This window comes from Lissotriton vulgaris, chromosome 1_1, assembly GCF_964263255.1.
Source record: "Lissotriton vulgaris chromosome 1_1, aLisVul1.2, whole genome shotgun sequence".
NCBI classification, from domain to species: domain Eukaryota; kingdom Metazoa; phylum Chordata; class Amphibia; order Caudata; family Salamandridae; genus Lissotriton; species Lissotriton vulgaris.
In genome coordinates this window covers 1,401,889,273-1,401,896,314 of record NC_141685.1, presented here as the reverse complement: position 1 = coordinate 1,401,896,314, position 7,042 = coordinate 1,401,889,273, and positions in this window count along the sequence as shown.

Sequence of the window (7,042 nt, the reverse complement as noted above, 5' to 3'; positions counted from 1 at the left end):
TGCCAGGCTGGGGGCCATCGTGGCCCCCATCGATGTTCCAGAGGTTTGTAAGTAGAGTTGGTCCTTGTATCCGAAATAGTTTTGGGTGAGTGCCAACTCGATACATTCCATGACGAATGATTGTGGAGCATCATAGAACCATTCGAGTTCCCCCAGAGCGCGCGATGCTGCCACCAACGTCGCGTCCTGGGGGATACTCGTATACAGGGACTCAATATCGATGGTCACCAGAAACTGGGAACTGGGGTCGTAAGGGGTACTCTCCAACATGTTAAGCACATCAGTGGTGTCCTTAACAAATGACCGTTGATTCACCACCGACTCGCGCAGAAAGTAATCCGCATACTGCGAAAGGGGTTCCAACACTGATTGTATACCCGATACTATGGGTCTCCCCGGCGGGGGGCGGTGGGTTTATGAATCTTAGGTAAAATATAGAATGCCGGAGTCCTGGGGGTGTTATTCACAAGGAACTCCGCTTCTTTTACTGATATCCATTTGTTGGTTTTAGCTTTGTTAACCATTTCTCTAATGGTTTTCAACAGATCATCAACCGGATCCTTTCTAAGGGGTTGGTAGTTGGTACGGACATTCAACAAACGATGAATCTCTGTATCATAGTCCTGCGTATTAAGAACCACCACTGCCCCTCCTTTATCCGCTGTTTTCTTTTTGGATTGGAATGGCGCCCAATGATGAGAAAGGGGCATAGAATTGGGTAAAACATCTGCCAAGTTCCCCGAGGGTTGTTCGCCCGTGAGGTGCCTTCCTCTCCACCACACATTTTTTCATTTCTTCATCTGTTTGAGTGTGGATTGATGTACTGTCTGATTGAGGGCAGGCATCATTGGACACCTTGATTTGATTGCCACCCTATAATTTTAAGTTTTTTAGATACAAACATTGCTTTGTGTATGGACAGCAAGACATTAGAGAAAACACACCTCACTGTGAAGAGAAAGGGGGTTGTTTCTGGCACATGGTAGTAATAGGTCCAGAACAAGTGTACACTCATGTTGACTAAATAGACTACATTATCTGTCCTTGGTGAATTGGAGGATATGTTTGCTGGCAGCTTTTTGTAGCCAAAGCGTTCTGCGAGGGTGCATTTTATGGCAAAACACATTCAGAACAAAGGCAGCTTAGCAAACAGAAGGCAGTGTGTATAAGGAATCCGTTCATTTATAAGACACAGAGTGCATTGGAAATGGCAGTGTAAAGAAATTCTGTACACATGTGATAGCCTTGATGAACAGAACTGCTAGTGTACTGTAATTATCAATGCAGAGAGTCTACAGGACAGGAAGCATTGAAACGCCTTGTCTGAAAAGTTCTCCCTACCTGTAAACTCTAGTCGAGCAAGTCTCAACCTTTTGATTTTTTGGACCACCACTGAATCCCTTTTTTGAACCAGGTATTCCGGTCTAAGCAATTTCTACAATTTAAACCTCACAAAAAACGCTAAACTGCAGAAACAAGTATATATCAAGCAAATACACAAAAGATTATATATTTTTCTTAATTCACAAACAAAAAAATATATACAAAATCACAATTTTTATTTTCAAAGGGAGGTTGGAATTTTTCAAAATGTGGCTTTACTTCTAAAACCCAAAGCAGTATGTTAGATTCCAGTGTAGCACTTTCTTTTTTGTTTCCCAATGCATCCTTTTCGTTGGCTCATGCTGTTTGTCATTCTATTGAGGTCACCAGTCATCCATACTACTGATCTACTCATCACTTTATTTGTGCTGCTCCCACAAACCAAGCTAAGGATGCTTAAAAGCTTAATATTTAGCCTTCGATTTCATATTCCTGTACATTTACAACACATTTTATAATTATCAATGTTTCATTATTCTTTTTTATGTGTGCATACTTTATTAATCTGCTAATATGATTTAATTTTCTAAACAGTGGTGGACTCCCTGAACAGGTGCCAGGCATCCCCAGGGGTCCATGGAATACCGGTTGAGAACCACTGCTCTAGTCTATTGACAGGAGGTAACACTAACCACCCAGGCTAGTTTTAGTGCCTGAGTACCTCATCTCATTTCAAGACAGTTCCCGGTAATCAGAAGCTTAGCAAACTGGTGGTTTGTTCATGTTGAAAAATATTTCTGTTATAAAAAAAAGCTGTTCTAAATGGATATACACTGTTAGGAAGTACTAGTCCAGGAGGTAAAAGGGGAGAGGGAATTTTCTGTATGCTGCCTAAGGATCAGGTTTAATGGCTCCAGTCCACCTTGACGTTCGATACTCACAGATCATTATCATCATGAATCATGCATGTGACAAACATCTGTGTTTTTTCCATAGTTTCTACTCCAAAATGGTTATCGATACCTGGCCACCAGGGTTGGACTGAGAGAGAAGTTAGGCCTGGGCACCAAAATAATAGTGGCCCCTATTAGTAATTTAGGAAGCTAAAAATGGCCCTTGTTTGAAAACTGGGGTAATTTTGAATTCGTAAAGACACGTTGTATACATTTTTTTGCGAGGTATTGAAGACTGCACGGATTTGAGCTTCCTTCAGGCAATGTTTATTTTTTATTTCCCTGATAATAATCAGGGAAATAAAAAAACAGCCCAGTGGCCCATAAAACAGACCCACAAACAGGCATAAAACCTGCCTAATCACTGATCTGTCAGACCAGCCCATTGGGTGCTGCCTTATTGTCCTACAGGCCAGTCCGACCCTCGAGCGACCAATGGGTCGCAGGCAGAGTTATGCAAGTATTTCATGCAAGCTTGTACTTTGGAGGTGTTTGGAGAACTCCACAGTGTCTCAGTCTCTGCTTGGGAGGGGTTCACAGGTTATACGAGTCTGTTCCACTATACATCCAACTATGAGGATGCCTCTGCCTGAAAGTAGGGTTCATCTGTGACGTAGCTGCATTCATCCCCATTATCTTTTGTGAACCTCCAAAGCTGAGCAGCCTGACCAGTGAGAAGCAGCTCGATCCCAGCGTTCAGGCAGTCCTGCTGTCTGTCTAGTTTTCCAGCCTCTGTCTCTGCTGCAGCCCTTTGCCAACCTGCCACGGAGAACCTAAGAACTAAGATTTCAATAATTACTGGTTCAGTATCAACCTGTTGTCTGGGAACAGATGGAAACAAAGCAGTGATTCACTCACATTCACTTAAATTATAAAGCTGCAGTGCATTCAATGTCTCTCTCAAGTGTCACCAGCTCTTTTTGTACACAGCGGAGTAACGTTGGCCTAGGCAAAGAGAAATTAATGATTTCAGTGTTGAGGTCCCCGTCCTCCCCTGTTGGTGATGTCCAGTGACTGAAAAAAATTGCGAGAGAGACCAGACCAAATGCCTAACCATATGCTGGTCTGTTCCAGAACTCTACTGACGGAGCATAGAGACTTCAGCTCCAACCCCACCAGCAGCCTACTGGCTCCAGAGGCCACAGGCTGGTACTAGCTGACAGATCAGGCTCGTCAAAACCTGAATCTGTCAGTGTCAGCTAGCTTACAGCAGGCCTTTTTAAAAATCCATAGGAATGGGTTACAAAATCGGAGGGCGGTAGGAACTTCTAAAAAGCAGTAGCTTACCTCCTCAGTTAGAGGGCTGGCAAGACATTTTCTGTAGTGAGAGCTTTTTCTAGTTACTGAAAAGCATCCTGAGCTACTTCCTAATATATGGATGTTAGGTAAAGGTACATCAAATCCAAGTAACAATCACTAACCCCTAGAATATCCAAGTCATGCTCCATTGAGCAAACAACATTAATACCACAAGAACTCCATAGCAAATGTTAACTTGGGGGTTCCCAAAGGATCGGTTTCGTCCTTGCTTATGAATCACCCTAAGAGGTGAGAAAGAAAATAACAAAAACAAAAATAGAGAAAGAATGGATGGAAGTAATTCCTCCACAACAATTTCCACCACAAACAGCCTCACCCCTTCACAAGACCTATACGATGCCCTATAGGACTTTTTCAGCAGTCAAATCAATCTACAACAACTTCAACCCTCAACCACACCCCTGCAGTCTTGCGTCCAGCCTACTCAATAAAAACCTCAGAAACACCCTGGCGACATTGGAAACAATCACTAACGAAGAAACAGCTAACATGATGGGACCATCCACTCTGGGGCACTGATGGACCCCTGCCCCCACGACATTCACAACTTGGGCACCTCCCCAATCAGCAAATGACTCACCTGCATCCTGAACTCCTCCATCACTACTGCAACGTTCACAGAAACACACAGCGGTCAGCGCACTTCTAAAGAAACCTTTGGCAGTTACCACTCAGCTAGCAAACAACTGTACGATCTCCCTGCTACCCTACCCATCCAAGGTCATTGAGAAAGCCATCAAAATGCAACTCATCCAATGTCTTGACATACACCAACTCCTAGACATCGAGCAATCAGGTTACAGACCCAATCAGAGCACCAAGACTACCCTCATCGCAGCTATAGACAACATCAGGATGATCTCAGACTGAGGAGAAACAGCAGTCAATAATCAAAAAGGGGGGAGGAAGAGGCTAAGGCTAGGTTCTGCCTCTTGGTTCTTGGAGAAACAGCAGTCCTCATTCTGTTCGACCTCACAGCAGCCTTTAACGTGGTCTCCCACACCACTGTGATCAGACGACTACATAAATTAGGCATCCAATGACCTGCCTTCATTTGGATCTCCTCCTTCCTCACAGGAGGAACACAAAAAGTCAGCACACCATCCTTCATGTCGGAAGCCAAGAACCTAATCAGTGGAATCCCCCTAGGATCATCACTCAGTCTGACCTTGTTCAACATCTACATGACCCGTGACAGACAAGACCTCCGCGACAAAAACTAGCTTTGCTATCTGCATGACCATTGTAGTAACCTGGATGAGATTAATCTGCCTCATGCTCAACTCAGACAAAACTGAAGATGTGATCTTTTGAAGGAAAACATCTGCTTGGGATTCCACCTGGTAGCCAGCATACCTCGACTCCATACCAACCCCCATCTTCCACGCCAGAAACTTTGGAATCATCCTAGATGGCAAGCCCAACACAATACCCCAGGTAAATGCAGTGACCTCCACCTCCTTCCACATCTTAAAGATTCTGCTAAAAATCTTCCGGTGGGTACCAGAGAATTCTAGAGAAATAGTCACACAAGCCCTGATAACTAGAAGACTTGACTATGGCAACACTCTTTATGCAGTGATGCAGCACTACTCCGGAAATATTTTCTAAAACCCTATCACCTTTCCCTGAAGTACCAAATCATACATCTACTCATCAGTGGGGCCCATAACACTGCGAGTTACTTACAAAACACGTCCATCCTACTTCATGGATCGGTGAGATTCAAAGGAGAGCTGCTATATCATAGCGGAGTGTCTAAATCAAAACTAAATATTTATACTATTTACATCTGCAGTTTAAATGAGTTTTACCATGGTTTTTATTAACAAGACATTTTATTCAGACACACCATCATTATAGTCGATGAATCTGCTAGTAAAAAATGAGGCTTAGGAAAATTCAAGACCAGAGTAATTCTCCATTTATCTAATTTTTATTCAAAGCAAAGTTTAGCATGTCTAACAGTAAATTCGTTTTATTTATTTCTTTATTCAAAAATAACCTTAAAAGAGTAAAAGTTTATCTCAAGCAGGTATATTCATTTTATTTCAGAAATTCAGAAATAAACATTATTATTTAGGTCTCAGAGCAGAAGTATTAGCAAAAGGACAGGTAGTTCCCAAATTCCATTTTCTCCTAACTTCCCTAACTAATAACCTCATCTAAAGCTCAGTTCTCTCTCAAAGAAATAAAACATTTATTCAAGAATCTAACATCTCAGGAAAATCAGCATACCAACAGCATCTCAGGAGGAAATCGAAAGAGAGTATTTTCTTAAGAAAAGTCACGACTTTTTATACCCTATTCACTAACTTTATCTATCTACAAAAGTAACTGTCAGTACAAACTCAAGTTATGATTGGACAATTTGATGGTGGATGAGCATCACCTCATCATTCTAATATTCAATTTCTGTGGCATCAGCTGAATTTAAAGAGTCCTTTGTTTGAGAAAGTCTTTGGCTTAGTTACATCCTCAAGTAGTTACTACAGGTTTCTTTCCCACGATCAGTAACTCAAATATTCATTCTGTTGGCAGTCATCGGGACTTCCAGGGTAAGCCGTCTTTGAACCGCTCTCGCTCAGGCACAGGCAGCTCACATTCAATCTCGGCTTTAGCCGCGCGTGCGCAGTATCTTTCACTGTCACAGTAATCGAAAGCCTCCATTTTTAGGTAGGCCTCACGAGCCAGAATGGGAACTATCATAGAAACAAACACAAATAAATGTTCATTATTGAAATATAGCCCTTCTGTTTACCTCCCCTATACTAAGGGCGGCCCTGTTAGTTGTTACCTAGCAAATAAGCAACACATATGCATGATATACTCACCTAACTCCATGTTTTTGCCACAAAATACATACAGAAAGCACATTTATGCCGCTTTTGATTAAATTAAAGCTTTGCATTAATAAACAACATGACAACATTACTAAATTAGTCAGTTAGAGTTTTCCATGCAAGCAGATTAATATTCCCACGTGTATTTGTGTATGCACTCTATACTACGTTGATTAGTTTTTCCAAACCACACAATTAATAAAGGTTAAAGTTATGAGGAAATGACTTCACGAGGGGTATACAAAATTTTGTTTCTTCACCTCGCTCCATCAACTCCCTCCTTTGGTGATCTCATCACCAAATATCTCCCAAAATTTTGAAAATGTTATCCAAACATGTTTCAAGTTCTTCAGATTAGTACAGTTTATACTCTAGTATCTTCTTCTCTGGTTTCATTAAAGACCTTTTCTTGAAATTCCTCCTTTTCTATATCACTGTTTTTTCTTTCTCTTTCTCGTTTTTCTTGAATGGCTTTCTTTATTGACTTTCTAACATTCTTTCTTTTTCTATATATGCAACATAATCTTAACATCAAAATCACTAATACTATTATTGTTCCTGGGATTAGTATTTTGTCTATAATTGAACTACCTATTTCTTGGA